The 16,194-nt window shown below is 40.0% G+C and overlaps 1 protein-coding gene across 8 annotated transcripts in view; it reads left to right on the top strand.

Moving 5' to 3' along the window:
- The window catches only part of DMD (dystrophin), a 2,018,590-nt gene that overhangs the window by 1,518,164 nt on the left and 484,232 nt on the right, over positions 1 to 16,194 (top strand). The gene's annotated exons all lie outside the window — the stretch shown is intronic.

Here is a 16,194-nt window from a genome sequence, read left to right as displayed (position 1 = left end):
CTCCCCTGCTCATGCTCTTTCGCTCTCTCGCTCGCTCTCTCTGTCTCAAATATAAAAAGTAAAACATTAAAAAAAATAAAGTTGCTCCTGGAATCTGATTATATATAATGGTGCACACGTTGCAAATAAGAAATGGGAGAAAACACAGTTTATCCATGAGTCATTGTTTTTTTTCTACTGACCACATTAATTGAGGAAGGAAAGCGTGTGAGTGACATGCTCGATGGCCTCTGGGAGAGGTGGGGAGTAGCGGTAATCTCCGCCCTTGTCTGCTGGCATTACAGTGGGAAAACGGAAGAACTCAGCTTGCAGCTTGCAAAAGTTGCTTGGGTAGCCAGTGATTTCCTAAGTAATCACTGCAGCATTTTTGAAATTAAACTTAACAATTTGATTTATGCTGAGAAGTGAACAGATAGTCAGATCAAACTCAGAAGCACCGTCATCCTAAATGGCATTAATCTTCCCTAGATGTGCTGCCTTCCGAGGTGATCTTCAAGGATATTTACAAAGGGAATGTATTGCAGCCATCCTGTAAACTGGCCTCTCCCCTCGCACTGCTTTTGATGTGGTTGGTAAACTTGAGTTCTTTGCACTTGTAGGACTCATAGAGCAAAGTCAGGACTGGATTTCAAAAAAATGACGCCCCTTTCTGTGGCTAGCGAAAGTAATTCATAGCTACACGTAAGTGAACATTAGTAGAGAAGTGACCAAACTGGTCAGTGATCTACTTGAGTAGGTTTTTGCAAAGGTCTATGCCTTTATCAGTGTTGTTGCTAGCGTGTACCTTGAAACCAGCTAAAACAGATCAGCTGGTTAATTCTTAAGGGTCTTAAATCAAGGACCACATCATTTATATATACAGTGGAATACTACTATGTGATGAGAAAGAATGAAATCCTGCCATTCACAGCAACGTGGATGGAACTGGAAGGTATTATGCTGAGTGAAATAAGTCAGTCAGAGAAGGACAGATACCATAAGTTTTCACTCATGTGTGGATGTTAAGAAACTTAACAAAAGACCATGGAGGGGGGGAGGGAGGGGGAAAAATAGATACAAACAGAGAAGTCACTCAAAGGATTTCTAATTCAGTTTCCTCATGATTCAAGAGTGCTAGAATTTGGAAAAACCATTCTTAGGTTAACACAAGAGAGGTTAATATTAAATATGTGAAGAATAAAATTAAAGATATTCCTGTAGCTCATTTATGATTATTTTTGCCAAACCTTGCTGTGTATATATAACCTTCCTCATATTCATAGCAGTGGATTGTCTAGATTTTTAAAAACGTTGTGTCCTTTTTTCTAAATAATTTTAAAGAATGTTGGCTTTTGTGAGAATTTTTTTTTCTAAAGGTCAAAACCCGTCTTCAAAGATTTAATTAGTCTGATCAAAGAAAATGTGAACTGGGTTTTCTTTAAGGAGAATAGGCCCTAGGAAAGTGTTGCTTACAAAACACTTAGATTGGCCACTAATTCTAAAGGAGAAAGGTATCAATTAATTCTTTGAGACGTATTGACAGGATCTTCTTCAATAATGCCTATATAAAAATTGGGAGAAAAATTAACCTAGATGATGTTATATATAATAGATGACTATCCCAGTGTACTTACAGTCTGGACTTCTTTCCTACAAGATAATTAAAACTTGCATCAGGAACGAGACCTGAAAAATCCATCCCTCTACTATATTAAGAAAAAATGCATCCTAAATCCCACATAAATAGAACTATATTATAAAGAAAAATAAATATTTCCTCCTTAGGACTATCTGTACATTAAGAATATTCATGGGACGCCCGAGTGGCTCAGTCAGTTGAGTGTCCGACTTCAGCTCAGGTCATGATCTCGCGGTTTATGGGTGTGAGCCCCGCGTCGAACTCTGTGCTGACAGCTCAGAGCCTGGAACCTGCTTCGGATTCTGTGTCTCCCTCTCTCTCTCTGCTCCTCCCCTGCTCGTACTCTCTCTCTGTCTCCCAACAGTGAATAAAAAAAAAAACGTTAATTTTTTTTTTTTAAAAAAAGGATATTCATAATGTGTCTTGAAAGAAGTGTTCAGCTTTGAGTGACTAGGGAAGCCCGCGGCAAAGAAAACTCTAAGGAACATTACCCTTACTGTGCCGCCTCTCTTATTTGTTATTTCTGACACTTCTCCTGTGCTTTTCTCCCCAAGTTGGACTCTCTCCTTAGTCTTTTGTATCTCCAACTCAGCCTCCATGGCGTTGCCTCATTATTTTTGGCATTTGGCGTGGGCTCTTTCACTTTGTCAGATCTTTTTTTTTTAACGTTTTTATTTATTTTTGAGACAGAGAGAGACAGAGCATGAACGGGGGAGGGACAGAGAGAGAGGGAGACACAGAATCAGAAGCAGGCTCCAGGCTCTGAGCCGTCAGCCCAGAGCCCGACGCGGGGCTCGAACTCACGGACCGCGAGATCGTGACCTCAACTGAAGTCGGATGCTCAACCGACTGAGCCACCCAGGCGCCCCATGTCAGATCTTAAATACTGACTCCTGTTCCCGTAGTCCCTCATTCCCCGTGGCTACCAAATGCCTTGTATCTCAGTCCCCTCCAGAATCTTCTCGCTCTTCCTGTTCTACCCTCCTGCTCTTTTTCCTTCCTTTCTAGAGTCCTCTTTGTCTAATCTGTATATTTCTCTTCTGACTCTGTGCTGTTCTCCTCTCAGAAAATGGCACATCAGGATGTTGTGCTCGGAGCACATCCTCAGCTTAGCCACGTTCTAGAAGGTGGCCATGAAGTGAGGCTACCTTTGCTAGTGGTCCGTTTTTTTTCCCATAGGCTGTACCTACTGCCTTGATCCAGGTATAAAAGTATCATAATCATGGCATGAAAGTGCCTAAACGTTTCCTTGACTATTGTTCTTCTAGAAATATAGAAGAGAAAATTTCAGCCAGATGCTTAGACTAACACTTGTTGTCACATGAACACGGTACTCTTGTGTTGGCATCTTATTGGAAATTCCTTCCTCTGAACCCTGATATCTCTTGACTTTTAGTTTTCAAAGAAGCCTTACCTATCTAGTGATAAGTTTCTTTTTAAAAATTTTTTAAAAATGTTTATTTATTTTTGAGAGAGAGAGAGAGAGTGGGAGAGACAGAGAGGGCAAGCAGGCGAGGGGCAGAGAGAGAGGGAGACACAGAATCCGAAGCAGGCTCCAGGCCCTGAACTGTCAGCACAGAGCCTGATGCGGGGCTCGAACTCACGAACCCCGAGATCATGACCTGAGCCGAAGTCGGATGCTCTACCAACCGAGCCACCCAGGCGCCCCACAAGTTAATGTTAATACATCTTTTACATAAAAGGACAGTCCCTCCTGAAAACCGTCATTTGGAAAATATTTCGTAAAAAATACACCCAGTATGTGTTTAGTTCCCCTGTGTGGTCCAAACTCTAGCTGTCTTGAGCTTTGTATGTTTTTTTTTTTAAATAGTAACAACCAAAAAAAAAAAAAAAAAAAAAAAAAGAAGCTGATACTTCTTCATTCCCATCAAAACAGGTTTGTCAGCGTTGGGTGAACTTAAAATCAAATAGTTACCGTAGAAGTTAGAAAGTTCATTTGCCCCTTCCATCACGTTTGACACCTTTTCACCACAGCAAAATTGTAAATGTAAACTTAGTCCCTGGAAGATGAGCTGGGCCCCAATTTCCAGCTAATTGGGAGAAGCGGCCCTGAGTCGAGCACTGTCAGGCTGATTTGAGTTTCAAGATATGATGATGATTATTGTGTCAAATGTAATCAAGAATGCGGGCTCTGAACTGACGAAAGGGCTGGCTGTTTTTAATTCGGGTTCGTATACGAAGCAGACCTCCGGTTCCCCGGTAGTCACAGCTGGCTGTGAAAAAGCAATTTTTAAAATACGATTTCATTCTCTGTGGAGCAGGAAGGATCAGGGCTTGGAAGCATGGGGGAGGTGCGGGGGGGAGGAATGTCCTCATTCTCTTCTTTAAAAATTCGATTTATTTTCACTTTAATAGCTTTCGTCCTGAAATTTCCCTGTAGCTCTGTATCGATGGTTTTCATCCTTTTCAGATGCGATGCCACCCCCCCCCCGCTTTCTTTTCTTCTAACACGTAGTTTGTAACACCTTCTTTACTCTCATAGACCAAAAGTTGTAGGTAATGTACGCGACCTATAGACAAGTTTTTAAGTGATGCCCTGACAGTAATTTTTAAGAGAAATGAGTCATTTATAATGAGACAATGTACAGGGACTCACATACTGTGAGCAGCCTTGGCCATCCTAAGCGGGACTTTGCAAAATGCTGAACAACTCTTGGCATAATTCTTAACACGAAGCAAAATTTTCCTGGGATTTTCGTGGCAGTCAGTTACATTGCTGAAAAAAATTCAGCGTGTATTAAGTCCTTGATAAAAGTATTATCAGGGGTCCAGGTGTTTGGTAACGGGGTTTCTCCCATGCGAGTGTCCAGTGGGACATGAGGAAGTGCCGTGGGACTCAGTTCTTTGTTGTCATGAACTCTCTCCAGCCCCTCCCCGTGGAATGCCAGGAGTACCCTGCAATCAACGTGTTAGGTTAAATATCTTCCCTCAATTTTCCAGAGAGGCTCTGTTATGCGATCTGTAAATTTTGGTTGAGTATTTTTCTGGACAAGAGCGGATCTGTGAATTCATGAAATCGTGATATGCTCTGAGAACCTATCCTCTTTCTGGGTGGTACGGTTGCCTTTTTTACAAGACTGGCTGAAATGAGCAAGCACTTAAGATGTGCTAGATTGTCTAGCAAAACCTTTAAAATTTCTGGGATTATCACTGTGGCGATAATCTTTATTGCCTTCATTGAATGGCATGGTCTCCACAAATGATGATATGACACCCCTCCTGGAGTTATACCGATTGCCTTCCAACTAGATGTTAACAAATGTAATTGAATTCTATGTAACCATCACAGGTGATGCTATTGTACCTCCCCAAGATATTTAAAATGACGCATGCTGCTTAGATGAAGGCTGCAAGAGAAATGGACACCCATTTCTTGGTGAGGTTAACGGGGTAATTTAGTAAAACAAACACACATCCACACATAGACAGCCATAAATAAAGCCTATGTTCTTTAGGGCCTTATAGGGCTACGTTGTTTATAGGACGCAAAGGATGTCACTCAATAGGTGGGTGTCAAGTCGTGAAAGAAGGGTCTCTGGTGCTGTGCCACAAGGTTCTGTTCTCATCCCTGCCACACTGAATGTTTCTGGCAGAACAAGAGCAGAGCTATAGAGGAGATGTCCATTCACAGCTATGGGTGATACAAAGCACGGAGCGTCCGAGTACGTTGGGTAATAGAGCCAAATGGATACCTGGACAGGTTGAATTTGGAGGCCCTTTTTAATGCATATTTCTGGGCCCGGATCAAGCTAAAAGGCGATCAGAAAATTTGCCAGAGTATTGGATTGATTTTAACGGAAGCTATTATTTGTTATGCCCTCTGGCTTTGGAGTGCACCTAAAAATATACGTTGAGTTAACAGACTTCGAAGGAGTTCATTTTAAAAATTCCAAAGAAAATCATCATGTCGATTTGGGTCGTGATGGACGGTTCAGTGCAATGTGTTGGCCAATGAGAGTCTACCATTTGATTTTCACTACTGGTACAAAATTCGATGAACGATACAACCTCCAAAGATTTAATATCTACACTTCTGCAAAGCAGAACACAATTTTGGTCACAGAATTGCTCATTCTAATTTTGAAATATCTCGGTTATCACTGAGTAAGTGTCTTTTATGTAATCAGTTTTCTGTAACAAACAAAAATGATATCTACTAATAACTGTGAGGTTCAACTGAAGTCATGTGTGTGAAGGCAACGTATGAACTTTAAAAATCTACACAAGAAGAGATTATTATTCAGTAAGCTTACATCAAGAAATAATTTGGACCTATACGTTTTTTAAGCACGAGGGACGAGGACCTTCTCATTTTTAGAATGCCTGCCTGTTTCATAGTAGGTTTATTGATTTTATTTGAACTTACTGAGTGTCCATTAAACACCAGAAGCTGTGGTATGACTCCTTCCTCTCAAGGAATTTACGGTAAGTTAATCATGACGGGCAGTAATGATGATGATGAAGAAAAAGAATATAGAGACTTTTTGTGAGAGGCGCACTCATGAGTAAGAGGATTCTTGAAAGCACACAAAGGCCTCAGATTTATTCCTTCAGTGTTGTAGTTTTAATTGAAAAAATAAATCCTTAATTTATGACTATTCTTCATAAATTTGAATTGATCTTATAAAAGGCCATCAGTGCATTTCAAAGTGTCTGGTTCTTTTAAATGCAGTTTCTCCCTCTAGTAATTAAAAGTAAGAAAGCAACAAATTTTAAATCTTTATTTTGATCATCAGTTTTAATTAGCTAAAGCTATTTGTAATCCTACAAATCTTATAAATCATATCATATTTACATGTCTTGTAAATCATATCTGAGCCTTTAAAAGAGGTTCAAAATTAAAAGGGCAATTTGTTTAGAATTTACCAAGACTTACTCACTCAGAGAGATTAATTCATTTCTCAGCTGGCCTTATGGAAATGTATTTATTTTACTGTAAAATTTCTAGAAAAGAAATGTATTTGATTTTCTTGTTAGATATTTTTAATGTAAAACATTTCTCAAAAGGAACAGACTCCCTGATAATCTCTGTATCATTAGCGAACATTTATTAAGTCACCACTATAATAAGGCCTCGATCATATGCACTATGATTTTCTCTTATTTCCTGAGAATAAAAAGATTTTATTGCTGCCCATAATGCCCTCTTTTTGAATAAAAGCCTCAAGCCTACCTCACGTCTAAAGTGCAGTATTCATTCTAATAGCTCTCTTAGATGACAGCTGGAGATGATAAGCAAAGGGATAATAATTTTTGTCTTCACGCAGATACATGCCATAACCTAATTCATACAATGATCACAGAAAACAAAGAGCTTTTGAGAATAGTAATATGTAAATATCCATTATATTTACCTCACACGGAGACTGACAAGTCTACCTTGAGAGGTAATGCCTTAGACTGGACTGGATTTGGTGTTTCAGGTTTTTGACCCTGATTTTGGACATCCCTCCAGCCTCTCTGAAAGTCAGGTTTTTCACATATAAAACGTTGATGATTGGGGTGCCTGAGTGGCTCACTCACGTAAGCCTCTGACTCTTGATTTAGGCTCGGGTCATGATCTCATAGTTTGGTTCCTGAATTCAAGCCCCACATCGAGCTCCATACTGACAGTACAGAGTCTGCTGGGGATCTTCTCTCTGGATGATTATAACAACCTGTCCCATTCACCTCATCCAGTTAAAGGATCAGAGGAGAAAATATATGTGGAAAAGCTTCAAAACCGAGGAGCATTGTTTTTGTGCAAAATATTATGACAACACGTGTTGAATGTGAAGGACTCTCAAAAGTGCATTTTTCACCACAAGAGAGTGCTGAGTGAGGGATTGGGTAGTGAAAGGTACAAGTATTTAGAAACTATAACTTCAAGTTCATGTCAGGAATTAGGAAATTGTTTGTGTTTCCGAATTCTGTTGATCACCCTCTACTGTAAGTTCATATCATCTGTTGATATGATTTTAATCACTCACCTCCTTTTAAAAAGAATCTAGGGGCGCCTGGGTGGCTCAGTTGGTTAAGCATCCGACTCTTGATTTCAGCTCAGGTCAGGATTTCCCAGTTCGTGGGATCAGATCCCACTTAGGATTCTCTCTCTCTCTCTCTCTCTCTCTCTCTCTCTCTGCACTTCCCCTGTTCTTAGGCTCGCTGTCTGTCTCAAAAAATAGACTTTAAAAAAAATAAAAAGAATTTGTATGCTTGACTTTTGGTCTTAGAAAATTGAACTAACCTACCTTCCTGTCTTCAGAATATTATGTATCAGTGTCTGACAACCTGTTCTGTTTTTCTGTAAGTGAGGAGGACAATGGGTATTCGTTTGACCGGACAGTCTTTTAAGAGACTCGAGAGATGATGCTAGGCTTGCCTTTCTGATTGGTTACTACACTTGTTTTCATTTATCCTTTTCGAAGAGAAGAGAGTTACTCAATTTAGCTTATCAACATCAGGAAATCCATCTTTTAAAGAGATTAACACTACAAGTGTGGAAAACCAAAGACTCACCTTAAAGACACACATTATACACATCACTGAGAATTTATTGAGAGTAGAAATGTCAAAAACTGATGTCTGTGCTCCCAAGCCAAAATGTAACAAGTAGACAGAGTCTGGGGATAAAGAAGGAGGATAGTTTATCACTTTGCCAGGCAAAAGAGGCTGAAGCAGGTTAAGGCCTCCAAAACTGCCAGTAATACCTCTTACTCCTGCCCAGGGTTAAAAGGCTGAGGGGTTTTATAGGAAAATACAGGATCTGGGTGGTTTCGATAGGAATCTGGTCCATGCTGCCAGCCGCGTTTGTCACGTCTTCAAGGTGGTCTCATGACGAGCACAGGCGCCGGCCGGCCGAGGCTCCTTAGGAAATATACACAGAGGTCAGTGAGATGTCAATATCGATACCGAGTTCCTGGAACAAAGGATGCTGTAGAAAAACAAGTGAAGGGGAGGGGGAGGCTTCGAGAATAAAGGAGAGAAAAATGTGTTCAGTTTAAAATCAAGCCTTGCCGAAGCACTAGTGTGTCCATCTTAATTTCCACCCGTCTTTACGTTTCTCTAGCAGTTTCTAAAATTGTGTTTAACCAGAAGCCAAACCCCAATCTACGTTTGTATTGATCTGGAAGGCAGTATAACCACATTTTTTTTCTAAAGATCTTTTATAGTTCTCTAAATATCTGGAATAATTTTTGAAGTCTCTGTATATGAACCAAATCAAACATTATTTTTAAACTTCCCCAAATGGTACCTTTAGGTATTATATCAGTGGAAAGATATTAACTCTAGACCTTAGACTGAGGGTGTTTGTCTCTTTCTTAACAATCCAAGGTAAGAAAAAATATATATCTTGAGTATTTCACCTGTGCATAATATTTCGTATACTTCTTTTACCAACTAAGTTTTCTTTCAGTGCTACGTGACAGAAACAGAAATCAAATGAAGTGAGTAATGCAAAGAATAGCAAAGTTTTCTTCTCAGAAACGTCCCGGTGCTTTTAGGAAAAGTATAATGGTTGTTTCCATAATGATATACTGTACAAATCTCAATTTTTAAAATGCCCATAGAGTGAAAAAAAAGATATGGAATGTGTATTTTAAAATTCCTTGCATGACTGATCATGCCAATACTCTCTTACTATCTAAAGGTAAACTCTCCCTGATAAATGTTTTTTCACTGAAATGTCTGTATCATTGAAGGAAGTTTAAACAGATAGCTTCAAAGCTGCAGTTTATCTTTAGGGGATTAATCTTTTTTTTTTTTTTTTTTGTGAAACTGTGTTGCTTCTGCACATGTTGAAAAGTCATCCTGTGTTGTCTGGGGTGAGGAAAGATGGGAATGAGTTTTCTGAGAACTAATCAGCAATACTTTGGGAACATTTAGGTCGTGGTTTCCAATTAACTCTGGAGAGTTTGAGTAATTTAGTACCAGACCTCAGGAGAGAGGGGATGAAAACCTTGTTAATTCATATGTCCGTGAACAGCAAACCAGCAAATTTGCGTTGAAAATGGATTTTGTGTATATGTGTGTTTTGAAGCAAACTCCAGCTAGATCTCTCTGCTCTGGTTACGGTGGGAGACAATCTTTCCATGTCTGTATTCCCTTACGTGTAGGTTTTTTCGTGTTTCAATGACTCTGCTTATGGTAAAGTAACACCATAGTTAAATCCGTACTCCAAAATGAAGGCCAGGATTCAATGGCATAAGCTTCCCTGCGTTTTTCTTTATTTTACTACAATAAACACATCAGAGGGATGTAGGCACCAATATCCATTTTCAGAGTTGGAAAAATTTCTTTTCTAGGATGAGAGGCTTGGGCTCTAATCCCAATTGCTTCCCTTGTGTGCAAATTTGGAAAAGTCATCCAGGCCTCTCAGAATGAATCTCACCAACAGCAAAATGAAACCGGCAAGAACCTGTACCGTGTATCTAAGGGGTTTCTTATTTTTATGAAAATCAATTCAATTAGGCAAACTTGTATTGAGCATCCATTACTGTATGTTGAGATAAAACCTGCTAGAAGATCTCCCCTTCGTTTGATAAGTAAAGGCCAAAAAAATGTTTAAAGCTAGATTTATCATTTGTTAGGCAAATTGAGATCTAAGTTCATAATACATTTGAGCTAGTGGTAGGGAATCCACATGAATTAGATAGAGGCTTAATCATACTGTGACCATACTTAAGTGTTTACCTGTCTCTTCCACCAGAATTGAATATATTAACTGCCAAAGCCCATGTCCGCGTCTCAATGACTTTTGTGTCGCCATCACCAAGCATAGATCCTGGCACATAATACACATGGGACACATGCAGGGATGACTTCATGAGCTGTCGGTGGGCATGCACAAATAAGAATGAGGTTCAGATTTTAAGATAATCTGTGCAGAGGTTAAAGCCTTTGCGGGGGAATGAAATATCCAACTGGAAATGTACAAAGAAAAACAGAGGCAGACTGTAGGTAGAAAAAAATGGCAATACCTTCTAAAATGATGAGAGAGTAAACCTGAATATATTTTATTTATTTAGAGAGAGAGAGAACGCGTGCATGCAAGCAGGGGAGGGACAGAGAGAGAGGCAAAATCAAGAGTCCGACGCTTAGCTGACTGAGCCCCAAGTCTGAATATAGTTAAAACATGTGAAGAGCCATATGGGTGTTAGCTTTAAAAAAAAATGTGTTTTCTGTGCTGTACCTGACAGCCTTGATCTCTTACTCTATGCCAATAGTGAAAAGAACAGAGTATATTTCTCACTGGGTAGCTCAATAGCAGAGGAGGAAAGAGAAACATACTCTGGCTGCCACATGCTTCTGCGGCCATATTTCTAGGCAGATGTTGCCCTGAGCCGCAGTGTTGGACCTGTGGCCAGAAAGGTACTGATGGGGTACTAGTCCAAGCATTATTGGAGGACTTTGTTTAGATTCATGCTTCTCACGAGTGTACATGACTAATAGAATTGCTAGAGATCGAAAGGAACCCTTTCTACAAACTGCTGTATATCCACAGGTGATAACGACTCTAGCTGTCCCTTGAAAACTCAATGTAAAGTCATTTTTAAAAATCACAGTGTAATTTCGTTACCAGCAAGTCGGTAGAGACTGTTACGGTTACCGGGAAATTGAACTTCAGGTTACGTTTGCTTCTGTGACTAGTGTTGGGCATTGCTAGAAACCTTGGGCCCCAAGCCCAAGTACCGCGAAGGTGCTCAGTCTCTCAGCCCTACATCTGACGAACAAAAAAGGGCAAACAAGTGTCATCCTGTAATCATTCCCTAAAAATATCGTAGGAAATGATAGTGGTTAAATGCAAATAAGCCAGGAAGGAGAGCTTCGGAGTGTTTTGTCTGGTTACTCCTTTACAATACCAAGCCACAGACGGAGGTGTTTTTTAGCAAAGACTGAGTGCTGCGAATTTCCTCCAATTGTCACACTCAGAGAAACACCAGGCAGAATAGCCTCCTGTGTCCGGTTGAGCCTTTCCCCCTTAAAAATATTCGATATGTTCATTTCTGTTTGATTATATATATAATACATATTTTAAAAGTGTATACATAAATGTATATGTACCTACATTTATATATATACAATCCTGCAGTACAGTGCACTGATAAAGTATTGTCCACCCGTGTATCTAATAGTGGAATATTGCGTATACATTAATTAAGCTCTACAGCCTTACTTGGGCAAGTAGTTAAGTTTCCCTTTCCTCCTTTGCTTTTTATGTATTAGGTTGACCCATAAGAATTTGCTGATATGCACCTTAATGGAAAATCTGGAGTCTTAGAGATTTATTTGGAGATACCCTGATAAGTGTGTGGGTGTTTAGAGACAGATCAGAGTATTACTTGTCTGACTGCCTCGCTGATAATCGGTTCTTAAAAAGAAAATAGAAGGGCACCTGGGTGGCTCAGTCTGTTGAGCGTCTGACTCTCAATTTCAGCTCCGGTCATGATCCCAGGGTCAAGGGATCCACGCTCAGTGCGGAGTCTGCTTATGATTCTTTCTCTCTCTCCCTCTGCACCTCTCCCCCACTCACCTCTCTCTCTCTCTAAAATAAAGAGAGAGAGAGAGAGAGAGAGAGAAAATGGAGATGCCGAAGACATGCCTTCTGTGATTCTTCCTCTTTGCCCAGAATTATCTCTAGATGAGCACCATCTTGGGCAGCTGTGGAGTTGTACTAAGCTCTATAGCTACAGCACTTTGTGCCTTCAGTAGATTCTTGCTTCTAACTGGTGGTGATGCAAGTCTCCATTATCTATAGATCTTCTTAAAGAGCAACCAAAAGTACACTATCCCTTCAGGCTCATTTCCTAGGTGTGAGAATCCTTCGTCCTGTCCTGTTTTTGAGACTACAGTCTGTGCAAGCAGTTGTATATTTCTGCACATAGATTTCGAAAGCATGTATATGTTTAAAATCTTTCTTTACTGTGACAATTCAGCATGTGAATTTCCCCAGAAGGCAGGCTCTGAGAAATCGATTAACCTGCAGGAATTTTATTGGCAAGTGCTCTGAGGATTAACACCTGTGAGGGAAGGCAAGGGAAGGAAGCAGGACAGGGAAGAAGGAGAAGCTGGGCTTCAATGCGGTTGCAACCACAGCACCGATCCTCAGTGCTCCCCCCATCTTCCTGAATTGTCCTGAGTTGGAGCGAGGGGGCCAGACTTTTATAGCCCACACACTAACCAGTCGTTGGTGCATCCTGCCTCCCAGCAGCTTCCTCAGAAGCTAGGGCAAACAGAGGGGTCTCCAATGGCAGTGAATCTCAAAACTTTAGCATACACCAAAATCACCTAGAAGGCTTTTTAAAACACACATCACCGGACTCCACGTGCAGAGTCTCTGATTTAGTAGGTCTAGGGTAGGGCTTGAGAATGTGCATTTCTTGTAAGTTCTCGGATAATACTGATGCCGCTGGTCTATGGGTGACACTTCGAGAACCACTCTACCACACCGCTCATATTTCCACACTTGACAACGGTATATGGTGCCCTCCGAATAGAAAGAAAACCTTTGAAAGTCACCATACCATTCCCTACTCCACCAGATTCTCAGCTAGTTTTGTACATTATAAAGCTAGAATAACTGATAATTAAAAGTTGTTATAGAAAAAAGTACTGAACCTCTGCAGTAGATTACATTTGTAAAGTATTAGTACTATCACTGAGACCCAGTCATCGTTACTTTCAAAGCTCAGCCAAGTTTTCGCCAGGGTCTATAATTGGGCAACCTGGGCAAAGGAAGGCATTTACAGAATCATCCTGTCCAAAGTCTTCACTTTTGTTCTAAAACGATCTTTTCAATTTCTTTATGATTCTCATCATTTCTACACTTTTTTATTTATCATAAAAGCCACTTAAAGCCACATGGTTATGGAAAATTAAAAAATATGAGATACAGTCAGAGCTCTTTTGGATGCACAAATATGGCGTACAAGTACCCTTGATTCATTTCTAGTCTAGACTTGGCACGATTAAAATTTAGGAATTCGGTGCACATAGATTGATCTCAGGATAAAGGATGTAGCCTTAAAACCGCCTCATGAGCAGGAACCAACAGTCTCACCTCTGATCAAAGGGGCTGTAAAAGAACTCATTTGAAGAGATTGTCTGCTGTTGTGGCCATTGAATTTGTTTAACGTATTTTCTAAATTAGAAAAGATTCAGCCTGAGGTTGTCAATATTTCAGAGCACGAGGGTATCGTTAGGAAAATGGTGCCTCACTGTCCTGAAAGAGTTACTATTCTTCCCTAAGGGCCTAATTTACAAAGCAGCAAACTCACTGGTAGGATTTGGCTGGAAATCTCACTGTCTCAGTAGAACCCTTTCATCTGATTTATGTGCATCGTATTTTAGCAATAACTCTTGGAGAGTTATTTACTAGTTACTTTTTGAGGAAGCAGAGGGTAAGTGGTGCTTTTAGTTTAAGAATAGGGGAGGTTCATGAGCAGCTCATGATGAAGATGCCGCTGAGAATAAAACACACAGTATCTAAGTCTCCAAGCTTCGCTCTGCAGTGAGAGTTTCGTATTTGTCCTTTATTTGCTATGAAGTCGGAGCATGTTAAAAAAATATGTCATTGTCTAGCCCTGCATTTGTCTTCTGAAATGTGACAGCTTGTTTCTATCCCAAATTTTAGGCTGGAGGTGGAGTAAGTTTTAGTGATTTTTTTACTGTGCAAGCCAACCTAGAAATACTAGCTTGAGGCGGACGAAATGGTCCCTTTCGTAGGTCAGAAATGGTCAACTGTGAGCAAGTTACGCCCGTTTCAACCTGTCCGTTTCATGCCAGATTATAACATTAAGGTTCTCAGCGCCGTGGTGATGGTTCTGAGTTTTTAAATCATACCGAATGGAAAGATAAATAAACAATGATTTTGGTATTTCTCCCTCCACTGATAATTTGAAATCTAGATAAGCAGGGAGCAAGCAGTCCAGGTCAGCCCCTGAACTACCCAGGGTTTCACTCATTCGCCCAAGCCGAACACCCAGGTACCTTTCAGCTGTGTGGTATTAAAGTTTATGTAGGGGTTGATAAATAGCTCAGCGCAATGCTTCCTTTTTTCCAATAGCTGCATCCTCATAAACCTATTCTCCCCTCCGCCAGTTAATGCAGACAGAAGATTTTTATCCAGTGTGAGCACCGAAACTCCACTGTGGAAGACTGTATGTTCAGCAAAAACCTCACCCATGATGAATAAACGGCTCTTCCGGGGGCTTCGCTGCCGCTCGCTCCGCAGGAGTTGTTTATTGCCTGGTTTGCACATCCCATGATAAAGTTGCTGCTGAAATAAATTGCAGTTTTGCATAATTATTGACAATCACATCCTAACAAGCACTGTGTATCGTATTCAAGTGTTCGATTTTTTCAGATCCATTTTGAGCTTATGTTTCATCCCAGAAAGTGTTTGTGTGGTAATAGAAGGCAAATACGGCATTTAAATAGAGTACTAATTTCCTCATTGCAGACAAAATTTACCTGAATCTTTTTAGCTGGGACTGTTACTGCCGAAGGCACTTTTCCCTCCAAGCTGTTATTATGTAGATTTTTGCAGAGGGCATATGTGTGTGTGTGCACAACACATGAATTTTATATATATATATATATATATATATATATATATATGTAAATGTGTGCATATATATGTATATACGTATATACATATATACTGTGTATATATATACATATGTATATATATGTATATGTATACAAAATCAGAAAATATGATTTTTTTTTTTAGATTTGTGTATCATTGGGGAATTTGGTTCACCCCTTCCAAAAGATGAGAAGAAAGGGAATAAGATGTGGGCCAAGGGAACCAACGTGTTTGAGTAACCCTGATACAAAGTGTAACTAACTGTATGTAGCAGGCATACCACACACTCGGGAGGGAATAGTGGAATTTGAGCCCAGATCTGTCAGGTTTTTAGGCTCTACTTTTTCTCTTACGCATGAGATTTTTCTTGAGGAGAATATTCCAAGTTGTGTGACCATCAGATAATGAAATATAAAGCTAACACCATAGTTGGAACTTGCAGAACACAGTAGCGTTATGCAAAATGATATTTTGTGCAATGGTTTCTATGAAATGTGTCATTTTTCTACTTTTCTTTCTTCTTTCTGTTCTCCTTTGCCCTGCAGTCCCCTTCTCTGTCTGGTTCCCTCCGTTGTTCAACTTTCTTTTCTAGCTTTGCATTTTCTTGAGCTTCTTCCTTGCCTACCTAATCCTGATGTTCTGCCTCAGGTGACGTCAAAGATAACCATGGTGTAGGGATTTGGGGGCTTTATCTATAAAGATGAGCTTTACGATTTTGCAGCATATGAAAATAAGGTGTCAAAATTGACCAGTAAAAACTATCAAGTTACAAAAAGATTGTTTTTGCAAGCTCTTATGTGAACTTCCCAAAGTCCAGTGTGTGTGTGTGTGTGTGTGTGTGTATGTATACATATACATATATGTATATGTATACATATATGTACACACACACATATACACACACACATATCCAGTAGGAACACCGAAACTACACTGTAGAAGACTGTACGCTCAGCAAAAACCTCACCCATGATGAATAAACAGC

Source organism: Prionailurus bengalensis, chromosome X (assembly GCF_016509475.1).
Source record: "Prionailurus bengalensis isolate Pbe53 chromosome X, Fcat_Pben_1.1_paternal_pri, whole genome shotgun sequence".
NCBI lineage: Eukaryota > Metazoa > Chordata > Mammalia > Carnivora > Felidae > Prionailurus > Prionailurus bengalensis.
Note: the sequence above shows the minus strand (reverse complement) of the source record. Positions and strands in the feature narration are given on the sequence as shown.